The following is a 24699-nucleotide window of genomic DNA, read 5'->3' as shown; positions in this document are numbered from 1 at the left end:
GGACAGCTCTGATTGGTTTTAGAGAGTGGATCAGCTACAGTTCAGAAGATGGTGCATGGGGGGAAAAAGGAAACCTAAATTCCAAAATGGACTTCTGAGAAGTAGGAAAGATTTCTCTGAAATATTTCACCAAAGTCTTCTGAGACCATTAAGAAAGTGCCCAGGCAGAACCCAAGAGTACATTAATGGTTATTGCTACACAGCAATTGAATTATAGTGTCACTCTCCACCTAACTTGAATCACATTGAAGCAGGTATTTTGAAAATTAGATACCAGCATTCTGGCTTAAAAATGGGTTGGCTGGTTCCCCCAGTACAACCTCCTGCCATCTCCCAGTAAAACCTGTGAAGACAGAGAAAATGTTACAGACACAATTTTAAATCTTTGAGCAAGGACTGACAAGTGACAGCTAGAATCTAGGACAAGATGACAACCAGCTAAATGTCAGTGAAACTGCCCCAGGAATGTAGATTTTTTGTCCTCTTGTTCTGATATTTGGAACAGGATAAAGCAGCTAGCTGAAAACAGAGTAGTAATAGCAGAAATGAATACTCATCGAATGCTGTCTACAGCATTTTGCAGGAACCAAGCCCCAGAACTTCTCAATGACTCTGACATGGGCACTGTCATGTCTCCATTTTCCAAATGGGAAACCGAAGCACAGAAAGGCATAGGCCAACAATTCGTGGAGTCAAGATTACAGTTCATGTTCGTTATATAGGTCAGTCTTCCTTGTGGGCCAGCTTCAGAGATAAAAGGAGTTTCTTTTCAGCCGTCTGGGCAGCCATATCTCTACACTGTCCAGTGATGACAAAGAATAATGTTGAAACTTCAGTGCCAAACAGCAAATCATCTAATGGGGGATTAAGTCCAAGGCCAAGACCATAGATGCTCAAGTCCCTCATGTAGAGTGCTGTGTTATTTGCATATAACATCAATCAACCTCCTATATAGTTTAAGTCATTTCTAGACTCTGTATAATACCCAATATAACATTTTTTTTACTTTTTTAAAAATTTAAATTAGAAACAAGCTTGTTTACATGCCAATCCCAGTTCCCTTTCCCTCACCTCCTCCCCTGTCCCCCACCGACCCCCCTATCCCATCCACTTTTTTGCTCCCCAGGGAGGGTGAGGCCCTCTATGGGGGAAATCTTCAAAGTCTATCATATCATTTGGAGCATGGCCTAGACCCTCCCCTGTGTGTCTAGGCTGAGAGAATATCGCTCTATGTGGAGAGGGCTCCCAAAGTCCATTTGTGTACTAGGGATAAATACTGATTCACTACCAGCGGCCCCATAGATTGCCCAGACCTCCAAACTGACATCCAAGTTCAGGGGATCTGGATCAGTCCTTTGCTGGCTTCCCAGCTATCAGTCTGGGGTCCATGAGCTCCCCCTTATTCAGGTCAGCTGTTTCTGTGGGTTTCTCCAGCCTGGTCTTGACCCCTTTGCTCATCACTCCTCCTTCTTTGCAACTGTATTCCAGGAGTTCAGCTCAGTGTATAACATAAATATTACATAAATAGTTGTCTCTTACATTATTTGAGGAATATGGCAAGAAAAATTATCTGGGCATTCTCAATACAAAATACATTTTTCCTTTAAATATCTTTGATCCTTGGCTGACTTTGTGATTTGGAGCACTTAGAAAAGGAATTGCAAAATTTTGTATCTATGAACATTTATAATTTGGGAGGAATATGCATTTAATTACAAATAGTTGAATAAAATAATTTGTTTTTAGATTTCAACTAAAGGTTTAAGATGTTCATGTGTTTTAAGATACACAAGACCAGCAACGGTGGGAAGCTAGTTCTACTGCAGGCCTGGAGGGAGTGTGGGAGTTTTTTTTTAAATGTGTGTGGGGGTGTGTTTGCTTATAGTTACATGTGTGTGTGTGAGTGAGTGCACATGGAGGCCAGAGGTTGACATTTTCTGTCCTCCTTTACTATTTTCTACCTTATGTTTAGAAACAGGGATTCTCACTAAATGTGGAACTTGCTGATTCAGCTAAACTGGCTGGTCAAGAGGTCCCAGGGATCCTCCTGTTGCCTTCCAGGTACTAGGGCTAGAGGCTCACACTGTCCTTCACATGGGTTCTGGAGTGCTGAGCTGAAGTCCTCACGCTTATGAGGGAAAGCTTTACCTACTGAACCATTTCTCAAGCTCTAAGGTATGGTGGTGTTGAAGTCTGTTCACAAATTTTTCTTTTTCAGTACTCTTCTTTTGAATTCTTCTCTGCCTGGGTGACATGGGCTTGACTCTTCAGTAATGGTTAGTGTATATAAAAGTGTTGACTCATGATTCAAAGGCCCATTGCTTCCTTCTTGTTCTCTCTCTTAAATAGTATTTTCTTGGAGTAAGGAGGAATCCTCTACCATTCACTTCATTACCCCTAGGTATATTGAAGTATACCTAGGTATACTTCAATATACCTAGGACAGGATCCTGAGGCCTTCTGCCAGGGACCTTGTGACTGCTCTTGGATCGGTCCCAGTGGAGCCTCCAATAGACAACAGTCTCAGCAGTCGCCTTGATTAACATTTCATGACAGACTCCACAATCCAGAACCACCAAGCTAAGCAGCTTGCAGACTCAAGAAAATATGTGAGGATAGATAGTTGTCACCAAATTGGAGGAGAGATAATTTGCTACATTGCAACCACTTTTGAGAAAAGTATTTCTAGAGAGGTGAATGCTTCTGTTGAGGAGGTAGTTCCAAGCAAGGGCTGTTGACACAGAGGATGCAGTAGTGGCTAGAACAACATGGTCCAGGCTAGCAGAAGAAAGTCTATGCTTCTGTCAGTTTATAAACTGACCAAACCTAACATAAGCTAAAGGGCAAGTAAACCCCAGTGCAACAGATTATCCCCAGGGCAAGAGTAGAGCTGAGCATATCACAGAACAAATGTTATGAAACCAACAGAGAATAAGGAGTATATTTAGATTAACCTCACTCCTGAGCAGTGTTCTCATCTGGCTTTGATCAGAGATGGAAGACCAGTAGGAGCTACAAAAAATAGGGGTGTATAATGTGAATTGTCCCTATGGGAACTGTGGGAGCTGTCTGAATAGTTCATACATTGGTTACTGATTCTGTTGTAGGGGGATGGAGCCTAAAGTCAGCAAGGCATGCAGTAATGAAAGGAAGATGGGAAGCAATTGGTGACAATAGAACTGTAAGCCCTGAAGACAGATTGGAACCTGCATCACTCGTCATCACCAAGTATCCCTGGAGAGGGCTCTGTGGGGAAATGGCTATACTTCCTGAACCACAACTGGCTTAGAAGGTAATGAAGCTGAAGGCATTGTCCAATAAGATCTAGAAGAGCTATAGGTGTTGTCATACCACATCAGGCTGACCAAGGACAGTCTATGAATGGCGTTGAGTCCTAGTGTATTTTATCAATTTGAGAAAAGTCTAAGCTCAAATTTGTGGCAATCCTCCTGCCTTTGCCTCTCCAAGGCTAGGATTAGATTAGGATTCCCAGTTTATATGCACATTAATCTCACTCATCTGTCTCTTGTGACCCAGTTAATCTAGAACTGTTTAAAGAGAATTCTGCAGCATAGTTCCAACTAAACTAGGTTGGTACAATACAAACCTACCAGAGAACTTTCAAATGGCAAAATATAACAGCAAAATAAAGCACAAAGAGAACAGCCTATCACAGTTAAACCAGTTTTATTCTAGAGAAGCAAGGACAGATTAGTGTTAGAAAAAAAAGTCTATTAATATACTGACAGCTTTTCAATATGAAAACCCACATGATAATTAACAATGGTTGACAAAAAGCATTCAGATAAAATACAATATTCATGCACAATTGAAAAAAAGCAATCCAGAGAAAAATAGGGATGGGAGTGTTATGGCTAATATTGGTTTTCAGCTTGACAGGGTCTAGCATCACCTGGGAGACAAACCTCTGGGCATGCTTGTCAAGCATTTCTAGATTAGGTGAATTGTGGCAGGAAGCTACTCTAACTATGACAGCATCTTTTCAAGGACTAAGTTCTAGAAGAAATATAAGCCCAGTTGCTGTCACATCTCATTAGGCTAGCTAAAGGAACATGACACCTTATGAGTACCATTAGGTTCTGGTGTCCTGCACTAACTTTGTGAGTATGAGGATCCTGGAACAAATAAAATATGGAAAGCGAGCTGAACATCACTGTACATGTCTTCCTGCTTCCGGACTGCAGGTGCAACGTGACCAGCTGCCCAAGTGCCTGCTGCCATTCTTTCCCCCCAGGAAAAACTTGCTCTTGAGTTTGCTTGTCATCAGATGTTTTGTCACAGCAACGAGGCAGGTGACAGATACAGGAGGCTACTCAACATGAAGCACCTCGTATGGAGAGCCTATATCTTCCTTCATGGTGAAACAGCAGAACCATTCCCATCAGCATCAGGAGGGCAGAGCTGCCGCCTCCATGACTCCACACCACTGCTCTGTGAGTTACATCTGCTATGGAAGATGTGAGGCAGAAATTAGGGGGATTGCTGGAAAGGAAGAGACAAAATTACTGTTATTTACAGACAATGTGATTATATATCTTTTAAAACTAGAGCTGGAAGCTCTTGACATTAGTTCTTAATACATAAAATAATGGCATACCAGGAAAATGTACAGAATCCAGTGAGTCTCCCTGTGCCAGCAGCACACTCAGACAATGTAATGGGGGAAAGAAATTCAATTACGACCAAAATTAGGAAACGTTAATGCTTTGTGGCATTGACATTTTTTAGAAACACAGACCATTTATTTTTCTGAATGTCTCTCAACTTGGGTCTATCTATTGTATCTCTGATTAGATTCCAGGTATTCATTTTTGGTAGGAATATCTCGGGAACAATGTTGTGCCCTTCTCCGTACTCCATGTAAGACAAATATGATGTCATCTACCCCATCACGGTTGAATTCTTTGTTAGCCTGGTGTCCAGTGCCTCTCTAGTGTAAATGACTACTTTTCTCTTTGTAGTTAATCAAATATCTCATGGTAATTTATTCTGAAATCATGTAAATATCCTGTTTTTTTGTCAATGCTTCCCTAATCATCAACTACTTTAAATGATGGCACAGATGTGGTAAAGTCTGTTTTCTCAGGTGATTCTCAAGAGAACAGAACCTGGTCCCATGCTCCTAAAAGTCTCAAACTTAACTTCATGAGGAATGTTGAAAGTTGTAGTCTTTATGTAAGAATCCAGTTCTAAGACTTCATTCTATTCTAAGTAAAGAAATAATGTATAAGGTACTGGTGGACAAGAAGCTACTAAATAATATTACTTAAAGATATTGCTTTTGTGTGTGTGCATGTATGCATGAATACATATGTGTTTAAGCATGTGTGTATTTGTGCCTGTGTGTGCATGTGTGTGTGTGTATTTTTGTATATGTGCATGTGGGCATGCACACACTCCTCTGTGTGTGTGTGTGTGTGTGTGTGTGTGTGTGTGTGTGTGTGTGTGTGTGTGTGTGTGTGTGTGTTTGCATACATGCTAGGTATTTAACCCAGGGAATTCTTGCACATGCTAGGCAAGCATTCTACTACCAAGTTACATCCTGAGACTTCTTTCTTACTTTTTATTTTGAGAAAAATCTGCAACAGTGTCCCATTAAGTTGCCCAGCCAGGCCTTGAACTCATAAGCCTCCTGCCTGTTGGGAAAAGAGCACCCTGAGAATCCAGTGTATGTCCAGACACCATGGCTGATAAGGCTACACCACACTGCCTCAGCCTCCCAGATAGCTGCAACAATATGTCTACACCTGCAAGTCTGACTAAGAGCTTTGAAACATTGGGTGTTCTTGTTGAATTTAGTCTTTCAATGCACTGTCATTCTGGCTGTATTTATTTCCAAGGTTAGGTTTGTTTTGTTATCCCAGCCATCCAACCCTGTGCCTTAAGCACGCTAGGAAGTTACTTGCACTGAACAACTCCACTAGCCCCTCTGAGGATATTTTTACAGGTAATTCTCAGTTTTTTCGTTTCTTTGCTCTATTCTCCCTGTGTTTGACAATAATTTTATTTTTAGCATCGTAATAATAAAGCCTTAGAGAAACCCCATGTACAAACCATTTTTTCCTGTACACCTTCCTTGCTCAATTTTATGGACAATGTGTTGTCATTCTTGAAACTAGGAACAAGAGTCCATGGAGCAGCTGACAATGCAGGTAGAATTGCTGAGCTCTGTTCTGTAGCTGTCCAAATGTGATATTTGATCCTGACACATCCATCTGGTCATACCGTCTTATTTAGCTGAACTAATTTAACCAGCCATTGACCTGGATTTCAGGAGTATTTTACAATTTGCAGCGTACTTTTGTGGGCATTGTCTCAGTTATGAAGTGATGGCCTTCTTATGGTCATTTAAATCTGATTGTAGAGAAAATCTTTAAGATTTCATTGAAAATTGAAGTGCCTTGGCCTCTGTGGACCTGCCTTTCCTGGCTTAGAAACACTGTAGTAGACAGATTGGGATGCGAGTGATTTATCTGTTCTTTATCAGCACTTGACTGTAGGCCAAACACCCAGGTAACACTGGGTAAGATATCCAGCATGTGAGCTGTGCTGAGTGTCAAGAAGTGAGGATTCATGGACAAAGGGCATGCATCTGGGACACGGTTCTTTTTGAGACACCTGATTTTGTTTCTCTGTGCTTCATTTACCTCATCTTCAAAAGAAACAACTGTGAAGAATTGAATTAACTGTATTCAGCTATAGTTCTCCTGTGGTTGGTGTGTACTTTCTTCCATGTCCAGCACCCCCAGTTCCTTTGAGACAGGGAAATGCCAACAACCCCTGTGCCCTTCCAATGTAGCTACATAGGTTGCCTGAGCAAGTTCATATCACAAAGGGGACTGTATTTTATTTTGCTCTGACCATCATAAGCATTGAGAAAGACCTGCATTTTCATTTCTTTTAAGCAGAAACTTTGGGCATCTAGCATGATCCAGATCTTCAGTGTCAACTTGCTTCCCACCCCAATCCCACCAAAAGACAGTCGACCATGCTGCACAGACAGACCATATGAATAAGGGTGCAGCTGTTGGGCATTATGAAAGAGGGCGGATCATAATACTCCAGGCTCAATAAACAATGCCTTGGATAAATGCTTTGCAGTGATTTGGGAGAAATAAGTGACAAGGAGAGTCCATATCTCCAATTATTTCAAAGATCATACCTTGGGCCGCTGTCTTTCAGGGATAGGCATAGCAAGCACTCTGAATAAGATGAGCTCCTTACAGAGCACAGATTCCTTTTTTCCACTTGCATGCTCTCTCTCTCTCTCTCTCTCTCTCTCTCTCTCTCTCTCTCTCTCTCTCTCTTTCTCTCTCCTCTGAGACCTGTGTGTCCATGGGTAAATGATCATCTACTGGACCATGGGTAGCCTCTCAGGGGTGGCATCTCTGGAGAAAACAGACTTTCTTTCCTCCGCCAGTCATCAATTCCCAGTAGCTTCTTAGATGCATATGTGGCTTCATGAGTCCCTCCCTAACCCGTGGGGATTTTGACTGGCTTGGTGTTATGCAGGTCTTGTGCATGCAGTCACAGCCACTGTGAGTTCATATATGTGCAATGGATATGTCTGGAAAACACAGTTTCACTACAGACATACACTTCCTTTGACTCTTACAATCCTTCTACCCCCTCTTCCATAGTGATCCCTGGGCCTTTGGAGGAGGTGGGTTTTCTTTACCCTTGACCTCTACCTCATTCCCACTTCATATTAATGCTCTAGTTGCTTCATGTGAAATCTGCTTTGGATAAAGCTTGATAACGTTATCAAAATTTTAATGTTTCCATGGAATCAGGAACTAGGAAGAAAACCATGTGTGTTAGGCACCAGTCATAGTATAGTTAAGGCAAATTCTAGCCATTAACCCATACCACCTTGTAATCTGTCTTATTTTCATTTTGCCAAGAGAGAAGAATGGCTCACAGATTAAATATGTTGCTCTAGGCAAGTCTGTGATCTCTCTGCTATACCTTGGCTCCCCAGCCTGGGGAATTCTGGGTAAGGTGCAATCTCTATTTACTCTATCAATATAGAAATGTTTATTCATTCAGCAACGTTTACTGAATATTCTGTCTGTGTCAGGGATGTATGAGGCACTAAGAAATTCACCATTGAACAAACAAAAATGTATAAATGACTCTCATTTCCAATGAGGAAGACAGACAGGAAACCAAATAAAATGTGTGACTTGTGCTGAGTGTTAAGAACTTCATGAGCATATGGCCTAAGTTGGGGGCATGGCTAATTCTGAGACACTTGTTGTGCCCGAAACAAAACACAGGACAAAAGAAGTTCAAGGAAGGAGGGAAGGGTTATTTTGGCTAACATTTTGAGGATATAGTCCATCATGGCTTTGGGAATAGAAGGCAGCTGGTCACATTGCACCTAGTCAGGAAACAGCGACAAATGCCCGCACTCTGCTTACTCTCTCCTTATTAGCAGTCCAGGATCCTGCCTTTCCACCCTCAACTAACCTCATCTAGATATTCCCTAACACACATATCCAGAGATTTGTCTCCACGGTGATTCTAGATCCTGTCAAGTGGACAGTCAAAATAAACCATCACACCTGTCAAACATCCAAGGGAAGATGCTCACAGGGTTTGGGCCTGGTGCCAAGGGAGAGTGACTGACAGCAGTTCACACTACAGAGGCGTCATCTGAGAAGCCTGGCATTGTCTCTATTCAGAGTTCAGTAGCTCTCGGGCTTGTGTCTGTCTGCAAGATCCTGCACAGAGACCTGCAGACACGAGAAACAGGGCTCAGCATAGCCGGAGTGCAGGATGTGAGGGAAAGCATGAAGAAAGAGACTGGATGTGTCTGAGAGAGAATCAAATGGGCTGAAGTAGCTTGGAAATGGTCTAGATGGGAATTGGAGGACCATAAAATGGTTCCAAGGAGAGAAAATGTAGATACTTGTTTTGTTGATATGATAAAACACCCAACAGATTCTGCTCACATTTTGAAGGTGCAGTCCATTATAGTCAGGAAGGAATGATGGTAAAAATGAGGTGGGTGGTCACACAGTCACCGTCAGGGAGCAGGGATCGTGAGCGCTGCTGCTCGGCTCCCTTTCCCCCTTCATTTAGACTGGGACCCTAGCACTGGGATGATGTACCCACATTTAGAGTGGGTCTCCCCACTTCTGTGAACCTAATCTAAATCCCTTCATAGACATACTCAAGGGTCATCCCCTAGTGGTTTTATATTCTGTCAAGTTGAGAGTCAACATCAACCATGTCAGAAGACATAAGCTGTAGAGGGAAAACTCTGGCTTCAGGAAAGGCTGAATTGAAGGGTAAGGCTGGAGTCAGGCAGCCTGGCAGAAGCCACTGCTGCTGCAGCCCAGATAGTGAGAGTAGTGGGCTTTATGAAGTGAGGGGGGAGCTGGAGAAAAACACGCGGGTCCCAGCTGCCTTTGGAGATAGAAGCAACAGGGCTTCGTGACTGATAGGGACTGAGGTGAGCAAACGTGAGAAGGAAGCCCCAGATGTTCAAGATTCCAGCTTAGGCACTGAGCTAAAAGCTAACTAGGAAAGGTCAAAGGTGAGTTTATTTTTGCATAAATTGATTTTCAAGTGAGTGTAAAATATTCAGGAGACAAGTGTCCAATACATAGACCTGAAACTCATGGGTCAAAAATGAACTTTCTCCCTCTTTGTCTATGTCTCTCTGTCTCTGTCTCTCTCCCTCCCTCGCTCTCTGTCCCCTTTCTCTTGCTCTCTGCTTCTGTCATAACACACACACACACACACACACACACACACACACACACACACACACACACACACACGGCTAGTGTGGAGCATACAAATTTATGGAGCCAGAACTCCAAGGAAGCCAAGGAATTCTACATTGTATCTACATGCTAACTTATCATTTAACAAACTTCTGCATTGAACTTAGACTGTTTGGTTTCCTATGGAGTCCAAAGGATAAACCGCTACGGGTGTGTCCTTGCTCTAAGCCATAGGAGACCCTTTAGGGTGACTTTTGGGATCCTTGCACACCAGATACATGTGGGTCACATTTATTACATGAGTGACATGCATGTGAGCATGTGAAGAACGGTTGAGTGCTACCTCTTTAAGCCTTCTGAGTTCTCTTACATGATATCCCACACTAAAAGAGCTAAAAAGAGCGGCTCCATTTCTGTTCATGGTTTTTGAAGCTAGGGTATTTGGGATGATTTTGCATTAATATCCAAAACCAACATGATAAAAAACGAGTTTTAGGAGCCCAGAGGTCAGACAGGCCAGGGGGATTTTTAATGCATGCAAATATTGGCATTTCATGTCTGTCAAGCAAGGAAGTATTAACAATTCCCACATGTTCTTTTCAGGAGGAACCAGTCAGGCAAAAAGGTGGTTAAAGGCTCACTCTGCAAGAAGTGTCACAAAACGTCACAAAATGTGATGTTTTTTTGCTATTGCTTTTCATTCCTGTGGGAGTCCATGGGAAGAAAGGTTTTTCTATTGATTCTATTGATTCTCGAGAGAAGCTTTCCATGTGGTCTGATTCCAGATGCAGGGACAGAATGGAGGCTTTTGAAAGAAATGTGGAAAAAAATAATAGATGAGTGGTTGTTTCTCTAGGAAACTGTTATGCCATGTAATTTAAAAACATCTTAAATCTCTAGACAGAAGTCCACTGAAATGCAATAATTCCATTGTAGAAAACACTAGAAATAATATTTAACTCCTCAACTGTGCATCAGAGGGGGAGAAATATTATATGGTAGAATTGTGGGGGGGCATGCTCCCTTGTCTGCTGAACTGACTACCTCAGGAGCCGTGCTACACTTTCAATGCCATTGTGTACATCTTAGACATAAGATAGGACCCATACGTTTACACAAAGGAGGAAAGAAAGCCACTCTCCAAGTTTGTTTCCACAGCAACCATTTTTTTATACTTTCTTCTTGTGTGTCTAAACATGAGCAAGTTAAACTGGAGAGGCTGGGACATAATCCTTGCAAACTACCCATATGTTGTGCTTTCTTGATCATAACCATTCACCAGGCACTGTGGACACACCTGCCATGAAAATTTGGGCAAGTGGGCCTGAGGTCCTGCCTTGCATTTGGCTAAGGCTGAATGTACCGCACTGGGTGCCTGTAGACACAGCACTGCAGCAGAGGTATGTCTGAATAGTAAAAGCAAGCAAGCAACAACCTCAGACCCTGCCTCAAACTTGACATAGATATTTCACGTTGACCATGAATGCCTGATGGACTTTTGTCAAGATAGAGAGCAAGGATTGGAATGAGAAAATGAACTATAATGAAAACTCACACATATAGGGACACTAAAGGAACAATGTCATTGAGAAAAGATATGCGTGTGTAGGGTATGTCTAGGATGCCGTGTGGAGAACCCCTTGTGTCTAATTCGAGTGTAATGATTTGATCCTGAGGATGATTGGACCTACTAATGAAGAGGTTGCATGATGTCACAATACTCTCATGAGCTAAGAGGGGACAACAAGAAGGTTGGGGATGGAAGTAGAGGGGCCCTGTGAAGATTCTCCTGGTTGTCAGAAGATCCGAGAACACATGGAGATGTAAAAGCTATGTTTTGGCTCCCAATGAACTACTCAGGAAGCCAGCTTTCTTTCTTTCATCCTCTCGCCCTCCACCTCTTAATCTTGTTCAAACTTAGTGTTGAACCAGAGCGAATCTCTTGCTTCAGTTCTGCTGATGAGGAAGTTAGGCATGAAGAGAAAAGTAACCAGCCCAGATTTACACAGTTATGGGGTAGTAAGGCTGGAATTTGAACCTGGGCACTCAGATTTCAGAGGCTGGGTGAATAATCATATATTATGCCATCGTCACCATCTTGAAGGCTTTTCTGGAGAGTTCATTCTCTTTGTGTCTCAGCCTGAACTTAAAGACTAAGAGGATGGGTTAGTTCATCTGAGACATTGGAACCGACCAGGTGGCACGGGAATTTGGGCTCTGCCAGTGGAGCTGGCCCACAGAGGAAGAACTGGGGGGACTATGCAGTCCCTTGCCCTTTGAAACTGGCTCTCTGAGTTCCCTTCCCACCTCTTGTCTGCTGCTTGCAAGTTCTCCCTAAGGTGGTGTCATTCTGAGTATGCTTCTGTTCCCTGCAGTCAACTATTCTTGGCTGTGGTGGTATTCTCGTATGTGAGCTTCATGTGTGTTCAATAGTAAGTTACATAAGAGCCGGATTCAAAAAAATGATCAAACCCACACGGAGGTTTAGCATAGGAATTAGATTTCTTTGCTCATAATTTGTAATAATGTTTTTAAAATAAGCTGTTTCTTTGTCCCTACCCCCAACCTCTTAGCTAGTGCATGAAAAGGGGCTCCATAAAGCAACCCTCTGCAGATCATTCACTTCTAACAGTTTGAACAAATCCAAGGATCTAGTTGCAACATGTGTTTAATTTAAAGTCTGAAGTGTAAGTGCAGAGCAGGGTCACTAACTCGTTAGGATTCAGGTACTATCCGTGCTTGTAACTATGGAGAAGGGGGAAGGGAAGCAGACACACAGAGAGGGGGTGTTCACTACACAAAGGAAAGTGCCTTCTGAAGCCATATCCTTTTTGATTTTGACAGTGAGCTATGCCAGGTGGCCAATTTGAATGACCATTAATCAGGGCAATGGGATGTCAAAGGAGGCAGGAGTCATTAGGAAAGTATTGTCCCTGAAAGGTTTTGCAATTTGCCAAATTAATTCTTACCTGAAGAGACTCATGAGGTTCCAAGTGACATATGTGTCCCATTTATTCCATCGCAGCCAGGGTGGCTGGGCACCAAGGCACCTGATGAAAGCTAAAGTCATTCAGACTGGAGGGTCTGGATTCTGAAGGGTCAGGGACAATTCCAAAAGGGGTCATCTTAAGGACAGTGTAGGGATAGTATCTAAGGAAGTAAGTGTGAAATAAGGGGACATGAGTGAGTCTGCTAATGATATTTGGGGACTGGTGTCAGCAGGGGGAAGCTCACCCTTGGCCAGCTACTGGCCATGGCTTGACAGTAGCATGGTTCTCCATCTTCAATAAGGAGAGGCTTCCAATCAAAGAAAAGTACCCAGTTGTCAAGGGACTGTGTTTAACTTGTTCTACCCGAGACCTCAAACATTCTGGTTAAACCATAAAACTGTCATGAAAGGAAGCATGAAGATTAATAGATAATGTTTTTTTAGCACTTTAATTTTGTAGAATTCAAAATGTAAGAAAATGAATGTCCTGGCCTCATGCCAAAGCAGATATAAATAAATAGCGATTGAGGTTCTAATTCCTGAGAATTTTAATAAAGAGAAATATTTATGTTTTAAAATTACCCCTGGAATTATGCAGCAGAGAGTAGATAGTTTATGACTTCAGAGAACAAAAAGAAACTTGCAAATACTTGGTGTTGGCAGATCAATTAAGTGGCAATACATGCTACATTATAATTTTAATCACCATGAAATTAAAATATGGTAATGAGCGTTAACATGACTTCATCCTTTCAAACTATGATTTAATTTATGGAATTCTTCTATATTGCTGCCTTATTTCTTGGGTTCTTTCTGTCTTGATCCCCAGGGTTCTTTAGATTATAGCCTGTCCAGCAGGTATTATCAAGACAACCACTAACTAAATGAGTGCCTCTTCCCTTATCAATTAAGGATCTTGTAGGCTATTCTTACTCGTTTTAATTTAGTTCCTTTCCCTGCATAAAATATGCAGGGAATTAGAATAACTTGTTTTTAAGCAGTAAGGCCTCTCTTTGGTTTCCATATGGTGTATTTTCTCAGTGACACAAAAAGCAGGCCAAATGTCAATTTGTTTTCCTTAAGGTCACCTTCCTGGAACCTATTTGAGGGAAGGGACAGTTTGTTCTTGGTGTCCGTATGACAGTAGCATGGACAGTGCTACTCCCCTTGTTTCTCCATTGATGTACCTATGATGTCACAGCTCCACAGCGTCCTCAGTAAGGAGGTCACCTGGCAAAGGCCATGTTTCCCTTTGCTGTTTAAACCGTTAGTTCTAAGCACTATTTGCAGAGCTTCTTGTGGTGGCTCTAAAGCTTACGTCCAAAAGGCAAGAAAATGGTTTGCTGGTAAATCAGAAAGAGTTCTCAGCTGTCCTAAGAGAAAAGAGCAATGTAAAGAGCAGTTGTTCTCCCTGGTTCCCACTGTGCACTGTCTCTTCCAACATCAACAATTCTCCACTTCTGCAGCACCGGCTGAACAAGGTGTCCAACATCTCAAGTCAGTTCCCACACTAACTACCCAGAGTTAGTTCCATCCCCTCAGGTAAGTGCTCCATCCTACAAGACTGCTCTAGACACCAGACAGGGGTCCTGGGTTTCCACAGCTTCCTAAATTTTTTTTTAGATTAATTTCATTTTATGTTTCTGAGTGTTTTGTTTGCACCTGTGTGTGTGTGCCATGTGTGTGCCTGGTGCCTGGGAGGTCAGGAGGAGGTGTTCCTGCTGGAACTGGAGTTACAGATGGCTGTGAGCCACATGTGGGTTCTGGGAGTTGAACCCATGTCCCGTGCAAGAGCAGCAAGTGCTCTTAACCTCAGAGCTATCTCCCCAGCCTCTACATGTACTTTTCACCCCACTCCCAACTCTGTATTAGAGGTCATGATAATTCACTGGAACAGTGGTTCTCCATTACAAATGAGCGGGAGGAGGAGTCAATGGCCTTGCCCATCACCGGGCAGTCAGGTACTATTATGGTGAGCCAATATATGGTGAGTATGGAGAGAGAGAAAGAATGGTTCATGTCTTGTGGAAAGGGCAGATCTGAAGAGATGAAAGCAGTGAGGAGCAGGCTGAGGTAGGTGCTTGCCACCCAGGGCCATGGCGCTGTTTGGGCCTGGACTTCTGTGAAAGCCCATGTCTGGGTTTGTGGCCCTGCTGCAGCGTTGGTTTGTGTTGACGTTAATGGCTCCTGTTACCACCAAAGGCCAAGAGGATAGGGATGTCCAAGAGAATGGAATTGGCTCCTACCCCTCACCGGCTGCAACACTTGGAGAACTGGCCCTGCACCTTACCTGGGATGCACAGTAGAGCTGACCCTGCTGGCAAGGGTTCAGGTGAGCAGCCCTGAGTAAGAATGGAAAAGCTGGCCCCACCCCCTTCATTTGCCCAGTGGTGGTAAGGATAAGGAAAAGATGCCCTTCCTTCCCTCACTCCTTGCCACCTGTGGCAGGCAAGGGAGCTGACCCTCCTCATTACCTGCTGCAGCACCCACTGTACCTCACCTTGGCAGGACAGTAGAGCTGTCCTGTTGATAGGGTGGGGTGTGAGGTGTTGTCCTTTTGTTTAATCTTAAAAATTAGAAAGTTGCGAGATGGAACACAAACCATAGAGTACATTAACCATAGAGTTTTATTCCGGAGAGAGAGAAATGGAAGAACAGATCAGAGCAGAAAGTAAGAGAGAAGAATTAGTGGTCGACCACCAGAAACAGAGAGCTGAGGGATGTGGGCACAGGCTTCAAAAGGGGGAGCTCAAGCATACGTGGTGTCCCTATGCAGCCCTGTAATGAGTGACTTAGCTGTGATGTGGCCTTGCGACACAGGGCCCAAACCTTTCAGGAGGTAGGGGATTAATTGCAGGTGAGCTGGCCCTGAGGGCATGAGAGCAGGAGAATCAGCTCTGCCCATTGTTCCTTGCTGCATAGGGTGAACTAACTGGGGCAATGCTGGAGAGCTCACCCTGGTGGTGAGGATGGGTGAGAGCTGGCAGGCTGACCAACCCTGCAACCACCCAGGCCCAGAACCAGGGCCATGAGTTGGCCCATCGCAATATCCACCCCATCTATGATCTGCTGGAGCACTGAAGGGGCCGTCCTGCAGTTCCAAAGCTGCAGGATCTCCACAACACAGGGCAATAACTGGATATCCAAGAGGAGTTCCAGTGAGGGCCCAGTATTGATAGTGAGAGGCCTCAAACTAGACCAATGACGCTTTGCAATGAGCATTTACAAGTAAAGATAATAGATAAAAGGGTTTACTGCATGACTCACTGTTTCACACTACAGTGTCCACAGCATCCACAAGGTTTTTCTTTTTTTTTAACTCTTAAATTTTATATTTTATTTGGGGGGGAGTGTTGCAAGGGCAGAGGATGGGTATGAAGGTAAAAGAAAGAACAGTGGTCCTTAACTTTCCTAGTGCTGTGGCCCTTTAAAACAGTTCCTCATGTTGTGGTGACCCCAACCATAAAATTGTTTTTGTTGCTACTTCATAACTGGAATTTTTCTACTGTTATAAATCATATATGTCTGATATACTGGATATCTGGTATGTGACCCCTGTGAAAGACAGGGTCATCCCATCCTTCAAAGGGGTTGCGACCCATAGGTTGAGAAACTACCTCACTAGAAGGCCTCACATAACTCTTGAGAGCCCTGTGTCTGTTGTTGGATTCCTATGAAGGATACAGCTTAGAACAACCAAGTGGAAGAGATGCTCAGGGCAAGGCTGGGGAGGAGCACCAAGCTTCCACCTCTGCACTGAGCAACCTCAAGGCCCTGAACTTCTGTTGGCAGCTTTTGTGAAGCAATCTGCAACCTCTCTCCTGCCTTGTGAGGTAGGAGGTATAAGGCAGCACTGAGAGTCCATGTCCTCCAATCATATGTTTGGCAGTGTGGACTTTCCCATAACTATCACTGTCCAGAAAGTATCTAAGGGCCCCCAACCTGATGCCCCTTGTCAGCAGAGACACAGGGGGTGTTTTGGAAGGAGTCTGTTGGCTGTTATTACTGGCATGAGAAATTCCAAAGTTTGGGGGCTCTGTGCCTGGAACCAGGGATAATGACCACTTCTATCTCTCTGTCTTCCTGGAGAGTCCCATGTTGCTTTACCAAGTGTGATGGTTAATTGTGATTGTCAACTTCTCTGGATTTGAACCAACTGGAAGATATACCTCTGGATATATCTGGAAGGCTTTACTGAGGTGGGGAGACCTGTTGTTTCTTTTTTTTCTTTTTGCTCTTTGGGGGCCTGCCACCCAGTTCCCAAATAAATACACGGAGACTTATCCTTTCTTATGAATGCCCAGCCTTCACTTGGTGCATTTCTAGCCAGCTTTTCGTAAATTAAATTATCCCATATATCCTTTGCCTCTGGGCTTTTACCTTTTTTTACTTCTTATTCCATAGCTTGCTGTGTAACTGGGTGGCTGGCCCCTGGAGTCCTCCTGTCTTCCTTTTCTGGCTCCTCCTTGAGCCCCACCGCCATGTGTAAGCTTTACGCCAGCCGCCTGCCCGAGTTAGGCCCAAATGAATACACAGAGAGACTTGTATTAGTTACAATGCTGCTTGGCCAATGACTAGGATTCTCATTTGTTAGCTCAGTCTCAAATACCATACATCTATATATTTTATGGGACTTATCTTATCGGACGCCTTATTGGCGTCCCTCCTTACTGGTGAATCACTTCGTGCTGCTGGAGCAGGAGCCGAGGGAAAAGAGGGCGACACTTCCTTTTTCCTCTTCTTAAATATGTCTTCTCCTTGCTATGTCACTTCCTGTCTGGAACACCACTTCTCTACTACATTTCCCAGAATCCTCTTTGACTCCTAGTCCAGCCTAACCTGCTGTTTCATTGGCCAAGCAAGTTCTTTATTTATAAACATACACAGAAGTATTTCCCCCATCACCTCCTCTTCTCTTTTTCTCTTGTTTCTCCCTCCTTCCTATCTATTGGCTGTTCAGGTCTTTATTAGACCAATCCGGTACTTTAGACAGGCAAAGTAGCACAGCCTCACAGAATTAAATGAATACAACATAAAAGAATGAACACATTTTTGCATCATCAAACAAACGTTCCACAGCATAAACGAATGTAACACATCTTCAACTGATATTGTACAACAAAGACCCAGCATTAATGTGGGCCCCCAAGCACCAGCATCCATCTCTCTCTGCTTCCTGACTTGGATGCAATGTGAGCCCCTGCCTCATGTTTCGGCTGTCATGTCCTTCACCATGGTGGACTGCACCTTTAAACCGCAAGTCAAAGTAAAGCCTAAGGTATTTTGTTACAGCAACAGGAAAAGTAACTAGTGACCCAACATTTGTTCTTTGCACTTGGGGAAAAGGATTCCTTTCTGTCTCTTTAGATTGTCCTTCTTCGATCTCAACTCCTAAGAATATTACCTTTCTCCTATAATGTGGACAACCTTGACATGGCTATTTGAGAGGCTGCTCAGTCTGTGTACTGGGTAATCCCAAAATAACAATAATCCCTTTGCCCAAGTACATTTTTAAATTCTAATTCATTCACTCAAGAATGCTGTGATGGGGTTAGATGATGTACTTGATGACAAGTGTGGAAGCAAGACAATCTTGCACAAACACCAGTATAATGTTTTCCCTTGCACTAACCAGCATTGGAGCTAGGTACACCCATTCGCCTATGCCTATGGGAAATAACCCTGACACTATGCAAACAACACACTCTCTTGTGCTAGACCATAGCAACTTGTATATGTGAAGCTGTGAATCAGCTAAAGCAGTAATATCATGACTAAAAGTCATTTCAAAGCCCTAAGTACCTTTCACTCACCAGTTGACAGGCATTAAGCCATCTACCCAGTCCTCACAAGTTGACAAGATGTGCTTCATACCTCTCCCTTTTGGAGTCTGATGAATGCCCATCAGAATACAGGGCAGAGTGGAAGCTTTTAACAAATTAATCCTGTTTAGTTGAGTGTTCCCATCTTCAACACTCCCAATACTGCATGTTTTAGAACTCTGAATAACCGATTGTCTCCATCAACCAATCCACACCAAAATGCTCTAGTCATGGTTTCAAGTGTCCTTCTTCCCTTGGATAATTCCTACTCAACTTTTATTAGTACAAAGTATAACTTCTGGGAGCTTTTTCTGAACTCCAGACTTAACAGTGTGAGATGCTTTTGTACTTCTATGAGCAAAATACTCAGTAGAAACAGGTAAATGGGCATCTTAGTAGGCTGCAATAAATACCATGATTAAAAGAAACTGTGGGAGGAAAGAGTTTATTTCATCTTAAAACTTACAGTCCAGCATGAAGGGAAGTCAGGGCAGGAAGTCAAGGCAAGATCCTGGAGGCAGGAACTGAAGCAGAGGCCAATGGGGAAATTTTGATTATTAACTTTCTCTTCAGGCTCATGTTTAGATACCCCTTTTATACATCCCAGGACCACCTGCCCAGGGGTAGCACCACTCAGAGTGGGCTGGGTCCTTCTACATCAATCAAGAAAATGTCCCTACAGACTTGCCCACAAGTCAATCTGATGGAGACACTTGCTCAGTTGAGGCTCCCTCCTCCCTGAAGACCCCAGTGTGTGTCAAGTTGAGAAAAAGTAAATAGCACATGGAGAAAATACTTTGACTAATATTTTTAAGGGTTTCTGTATTTTGAAGCACGGAAGGCTGTTCACATCATGACACACCAGAAAGCAGAATGAACCCTTGGGAACAAGGGTTGGTCTACAGCCCTCAAAGTCCTGCCCGTGATGCCCAACTTCTGCTGGTCCCTAAAGGTTCCATGTGGTTTCAAAATAGTGCTCCTGGCTGGGAATAATCATTTCAAATAAGAAACTGCAGGGGACAGTTCAGATTCAGATCCTATCACAGCCTCAAGTCTTGTCTCTCTTCTGGGATACTTCTACACTGTGCACACCCATCTCATTAGGCAGGTCTGTCCCCTGCCCTCAGCAGAACTCTAAGAAAAGTGTCTCCTGAGGTTGTCAGATCTCCACCCTTGACAATACTTAACAATTCTCATTACCTGAGGGTGCACAGCAGACATGTGTTGAACTGACCCAAATTGGATTTCACCCTCATAACTGTAGCAAATATTTTTCTCTGTTTACTGTTTGCCTTTAATTTGGGTTGTATGAAATTTTGACATAGAGTTGTTTTTAATTTTTATGGAGTTGAAAGTATTGATCTTCATGTGATTTCTTCCATTGATTTTGAGCTTAAAAAATGAAGGACTGGTTTTATAGAGACTCTTTGTGACTAAGCTGAGAAGCTTTGCCATCTAACCCTTCTCATTGAGAGGAGGGCAATACGAGGCAGAGACAAAGGAGATACTGCAGCGCCCATTCTCAGAAATCCACAGCTCTTTTCCTGTTCTTCCCAGTAAAGAATGGTATCTGGATCAAAGGCACAGGTCACATTTTGTATCTTAGCTTTTATGGTTTTCATCAGTCTGTGAAAGCAACCATCTTCAGGCTAAGCAATTCCATTTGTCTTTGGGCCCCAAAGGACAGTTTCTGTGTTAAGAGCTTTTGGATGAAAGAAAAAATAGCAACTTAGGCTGTTTTACTGTTTGCTTATTTTATTTTCTGACTGTGTAAAATGGCAACTGACTCAGCAGACTTTGCTGGCCTGGCTCCGTGCTCTGTCCTTGAGGTCTCCATCTGAAATGTTAGCTCACACCCCCCACCCTCATCCCATCCCCCTTCCACCTTGGTAAGAAGCTCCCTAATCAGTTTCCTCTACTTCTACCTCCTCCCACCTCCCCCATCCATGCATGCTTGTGTATGACAATGCCACAAGACAGGAGACACAAAGGCCTGGCTGATGGCTCCTTCAGTAGCTCATTGGCTGTTCTAACTTAACTAGGTTAACACTGACGGGTTCTCTGCTAATATTGAAAAACATAGGCATGAGCCCAATCCTCATGGAACCTATAGCCTAGCAGGAAAGTCCACATTTAATAACTAACTAATTACACATTTAATTGCAAATTGCAAGTTGCTACAAAGGAAAATGTGTAGGAGGGTAAGAGAATGCATGTGAGCAGGGTGAGGGGAAGCATTCAGGAGAAACTGCACTGGGAGATGATATTTTAAGGTTGAGTAGGTGGTAGCTAAGTAGCATGGAAGATCGGAGGACAGGGGATTCCAGGCAAGAGAAGACATGTGCAAAGTCCCTGAGGCATATGGCTGGCTAAGGATTCTGCCTTGCCTAAAAGGGTACAAGAATACAAGTATAAGGTTAAGAAAATGATACTTACTAAGTAGGTGATATGATACTGTGTGAAATAATCTTTCTTTTCAATGTCCTGGTATGCTCAGCTCTTAACATGGAAGCATATGGAGCAAGACTGACATCTGTCAATCTACTGGTGAGACAGAATAGAATCATGGAGATAAGAATTCTGGAGTCAGAGTTTAAATCTTAGTGTCATCATCTATACCAAGTGTGCAATGCCAGGGAACTTCCTTCATTTTTCTATGTCTTATTTCTTTCATCTGCAAAATATAACCATCACAATAAGAATAATAGCAAAATTAAAAAGAGTTCCGACCGCATGGGATGGCTGCAATATCTCATATAAGATGCTGACACAAATACCATCTCCGGCCAAGCATGGTGATATACATACAGCTCCACACTGGGAAGGCCAAGGAAGCAGCCTCAGAAGTTTGAAGCCAAGATGAGCTACATAGAGAGTTCCAGCCTTGCCTGGGTTACATTAGTAAGACTCAGTAACTGTGGTGGTTTGAAAGAAAGTGGCTCCCAAAGGAAGTTGTACTATTAGGAGGTGTGGCTTTGTTGGAGTGGGTGTGGCCTTGTTGGAGGAAGTGTGTCACTGTGGAGGCAGGCTTTGAAGCCTCATATATGCTCAAGCCACATCCAGTGTCTCGGTTCATTTCTGTTGCCTACAAGATGTAGAATTCTCAGCTCCTTCTCTACCACCATGTCTGCCTGCATGCCACCATGTCCCACCGTCATGATAATGGGCTAACCCTCTGAAACTGTAAGACACCCAGTTAAATGTTTTCCTTATAATAATGTGGTCATGGTGGCTCTTCACAGCGATAGAAACCCTAACTAAGACAGTAACAAAAGCAGAAGTGAAAAGAAAGAAACAACTTAAAAAGAAAAAGGGAAAGAAAGAAAGAAAGAAAGAAAGAAAGAAAGGAAGGAAGGAAGGAAGGAAGGAAGGAAGAAAGAAAGAAAGAAAGAAAGAAAGAAAGAAAGAAAGAAAGAAAAGGTCAGTGGTTAAAAGCAAATATTGCTCTTGGAGAGCAGTTTGGTTCCCAGCACACATCTACCCATCACCTATAACGCTGATCCCAGGGGATCTGACATCCTCTTCTGGCTTTTGAATGCCCCTGCACACATATGGCATCCACTCAGACACACATACACACGCGCACGCATACACACACACACACACACACACACACACACACACACACACATGAAAAACAATACAATAATTTTTTTTAAAAATGAAAAAGAAAAAGAAACCCTTTCATTATGTGACAAAACCATGCAATATCTGTGAATTTTTCATCGCCATCAGATAAGTGAATATCTATTCGGGTTTGAATAGTACTATCAGTTACTGAAGGAAGGAAAAGCATGATTTTTCTCACTTGCCTTCTACCCAAGGAATCTCCCTTATGAGTATGTCTATATATAGCGGTGATGATAGAAAGTGGAGCGGAGAACACGATTCCCAAATGATAAAATTATATTTCCGTTTCAGTCATAATTACATACCTTCATAGCTCCGCTCATGAATCCCAAGCAGACTCTACTCTGCTTTCACTTTTAAATGCCTATCAGCCTTGAAAACCTTTTGGCAAGATTCTAGCTCCTCCCTAGCTGAGGCAACTTAATCAGCATCCCAACTCCTCTCTTTCAGGAGTGATTGCTCAAGCCTTTGAAAATTATTGTTGAAACCAAGGATGCAGTCAGTGTACTGGAACCCTGGGCTCTGTTTGTGTCTGGGACAAAAACCACAGGAAGGATGTGACTTGTGAATGATTAATAACTTGGTATTTAGACTCTTGTAGCTTTTATTTCCAGCTTCAGGATCTGCATTTAATTTTGAGAAAGATCAGGCTTCCTCTTCCATCTGGCATCTCTGCACTGGGTTGACCAATTTACCTTCCACCCGGTGGAGTCAGAAAAGACGAAGTGAAATAGAAATACTGGAGGGGTAACTGAGCTGGAAGAGAACAGACATGAATGCATGCACTGTTCATATCTCATTTGTTTGCCTTGGTGAGGACATGTCCTTTGAAGGTGGGTAAGAATCAGTACATGGCTAGGACAGTAAATCTAAAGAGACTGATAGACTCATGGGTGTTGAGCTTCTGACTTGCAGATATATGATGTGCGCGTGCTTTCCATGTGTGCATGCATGCATGCATGTGTGCGTGTAGGCCACAAGTCAATCTCCACTGTTTGTTTTCAAGATCCATTCATCTTGGTTTTGGAGACAGGGTCTCTCACCAAGGAGCTCAATGAGCACATCAGGCTGAATAGTTATCAAGCCCAAGGGATCTATTTGCCAGTCTCCCTCTCCCAACTCCTGGAATTACAAGCATGGGCCACCAAGGGCAGCTTTAATTATATGGGTGCTTTGGTGGAAGTAAGGTACTCACACTTGTCTGTAAAACACTTTACTCTGCAGCTCAACATATCATTTTCTCCAAACAAACATATCAGGAGGAAGAGAGAAAAGGGGATGTTTCACTGTGTGTACCAGCTGGTTTTGTGTGTCAGCTTGACAAGCTAGAGTTATCAGAGAAGGAGCCTTAGTTAGCATTTTCTCAATTCATGATCAATGGGTTTGAGCCAAGACCATGGTGGTTGGTGCCATCCCCAGGCTGGTGGTCCTGGGTTCTATAGAAAGCAGGCTGAGCAAGCCACGAGGAGCAAGCCAGCAAATAGCACTTCTTCATGGCCTTTGCATCAGCTCCTGCCTCCAGGATCCTGCCGTTTGAGTTCTGTCCTGACTTCCTTTGATGATTAACAGCAATGTGGAGGTATAAGTTGAATGAACCCTTTCCTCTTCAACTTGATTTTTGGTCATGGTGTTTTGCACAGCACTAGAAACCCTAACTATGACAAGGGAGAAAGAGATACATAACTTCCACCATAGTATAATTGTTCTATTTTTACCATTATTGTTATTTATCTTTCATGGTGCCTATTTTATAAAATAAGCTTACCCATAGCTTATAGGTATAGGAAATATATAACATGTGCAGGATTCAGTACCATCTGTAGCTTCATGGGTTCTTTGTGTTACATATTGAGAGCAAAGATTCCAAGAGACCCAAGGTATGATTCCTAACCCAGAGGGACTTAACAACATGTGTGGGACCTCTATTCAGCATTAACAACAACTAAGTATTTTCAGTATGCTGTTTAACTTGAACTGTCGCCCTGTGAGGAAAGCACTGTGATTGTGCTTATCTTACAGGGAACTTAGGTAACCTGTCCAAGGTTATACAGGTAGCTGGCAACTGGCAGGGAACCCCCACGCTCTATCACACACAGCCTGCTTCTCTATCAACAGGGTGACACACTTGTGTTGAGCGTGTCATCTGCAGTCAGGCAATCTGGGTTTTAATGCTGCCTCCTCCGCTTAACCATGTGACCCTGGGCAAATGAATCATGCTTCCCTCACCTCAGCTGCCTAGTCTGTCAAGAGGGGCTAATCCAAGTTCCTTTTCATAAGACTTCTAGACTGATTAAATGAAATAAATGGATGGCATGTTTAGTGTTCAGTAAACATTAACCACTATTATCGTAAATAAACTCTGTAAACAAAACATCACAAGGGCATGTGATATATTTTAAGGCTGCCAAATGTTGCCATTTGTCTCTGCTGGAAAGGGAGAAGGAATTCAGACTAAGCTGCAGAAATGCTAAGTCTGTTCGCCACTTTTTTTTTTCAGTAG

The 24699-nt window shown here is 43.1% G+C and overlaps 2 long non-coding RNA genes across 4 annotated transcripts; both read right to left on the bottom strand.

Moving 5' to 3' along the window:
* Positions 1-3670: 3670 nt before the first annotated feature.
* Positions 3671-17187, bottom strand: LOC107977406. 2 transcript variants are annotated; one of them, XR_003484308.2, is made up of 3 exons: positions 17128-17187; positions 12728-12908; positions 3671-4503 (listed from the first exon to the last, which is right to left on the bottom strand). It is a non-coding gene; the product is annotated as an uncharacterized LOC107977406 (long non-coding RNA). The 2 variants fall into 2 exon arrangements; XR_003484307.2 differs by lacking the exon at positions 12728-12908 and having other exon boundaries at positions 17128-17185.
* A 581-nt stretch (positions 17188-17768) lies between these two features.
* Positions 17769-22627, bottom strand: LOC107977405. 2 transcript variants are annotated; one of them, XR_003484310.2, is made up of 3 exons: positions 22505-22627; positions 21006-21243; positions 17769-20271 (listed from the first exon to the last, which is right to left on the bottom strand). It is a non-coding gene; the product is annotated as an uncharacterized LOC107977405 (long non-coding RNA). The 2 variants fall into 2 exon arrangements; XR_003484309.2 differs by having other exon boundaries at positions 17769-19093.
* Positions 22628-24699: the final 2072 nt, after the last annotated feature.

The sequence above is a fragment of the Cricetulus griseus genome, chromosome 3, assembly GCF_003668045.3.
Source record: "Cricetulus griseus strain 17A/GY chromosome 3, alternate assembly CriGri-PICRH-1.0, whole genome shotgun sequence".
Taxonomy (NCBI): domain Eukaryota; kingdom Metazoa; phylum Chordata; class Mammalia; order Rodentia; family Cricetidae; genus Cricetulus; species Cricetulus griseus.
The sequence above is the reverse complement of the archived record's forward strand: the minus strand, read 5'-3'. Positions and strand labels throughout refer to the sequence as shown.